Source organism: Octopus bimaculoides, chromosome 2 (genome assembly GCF_001194135.2).
Source record: "Octopus bimaculoides isolate UCB-OBI-ISO-001 chromosome 2, ASM119413v2, whole genome shotgun sequence".
NCBI classification, from domain to species: Eukaryota; Metazoa; Mollusca; class Cephalopoda; order Octopoda; family Octopodidae; genus Octopus; species Octopus bimaculoides.
Window position 1 is genome coordinate 162,549,435 of NC_068982.1, and position 1,045 is coordinate 162,550,479.

General features: G+C 35.8%; 1 protein-coding gene across 1 annotated transcript in view; it reads left to right on the plus strand.

Annotated features, from left to right (window-relative positions):
* LOC106875270 (probable flavin-containing monoamine oxidase A) overlaps positions 1 to 1,045 on the plus strand; it is a 28,742-nt gene that overhangs the window by 2,240 nt on the left and 25,457 nt on the right. The window lies entirely within an intron of this gene.

Consider the following 1,045-nt stretch of genomic DNA (forward strand, 5'->3'; position numbering starts at 1 on the left):
ATCATATTAGATACATTGTTTACACTCCCACCTCTTTATTAATGAGAAGGCGGAATATATTTTGCAATTCTTTTTTCGCCATGGTGCGCGACAAGTTTTAAATTTTAAATAATTTTTTTTAAGCCAATTGTTCTCAATCTTCTAAAGCCCTCCTAAGGAGAAGGGAACTGCCTTCCTATGAGAAACACAGCATTGATTAACACTTTTAAGACTCACAATTGCACACCAATAATCTTTCTTTTCCTCACCGTGGAAGTTTGCAACAGGTTGTTATACAATTTCAATTTACTGCATTATTATAATGTAGTGGTTCTCAAACTGACAAATGCCACCGCCACTTACCTTCACCCTGCACTAAAATATCAGGGCAATATTTTTGCCTCCCTACTCATGAATTGTTTCTACTATAGACACCAAGCTTGAAATTTTGAGGGAGAGAGTCAATTACATTGTCTCTAGTACTCAACTGTATTTATTTTATCGCCTCTGAAAGGCAAAGTAGATCTTGGTGGAATTTGAACCCAGAACATAAAACCAGATGAAATGCCGTTAAGCATTTTGTCCGGCACGCCGAAGATTCTGCCAGTTCGCTATCTTTCCTCTAATAGTTAATGAAATCTTTCTCCGCCATGGTGTTGGGAAAGTTTTGTTTCAAATCTGTAAAAACCAACCCCTAAAACCATTTAAACCTTCAGACTAAAATGATAATTTTATGTATAAACTTTAAGAAAATTCAGTATTTCTCTCAAAAGCTGCATCATTACACATTCCTGTAGACCTGCACTTAGTTTCTCGACTGATTTCTTAATCTTTCGCTATTATCACATTCACACCCAGAATAGATTATAGCGAGATGGTTTTTTTTTTCATTAGGCGGAGGAAAAGGGGGTTGACAAATCGCCGTTTTGAAAAAACAACATCAGTTGAAACCTTTCGGATTTGTGCAACGTAGCAAAGACAAAAAAAAAACAAATTCTATTTTTTCTCATTAATGAAAAACATTTCCTTAATATTTAATACGGACGGGGAGGGGTAGTGTGAGAAC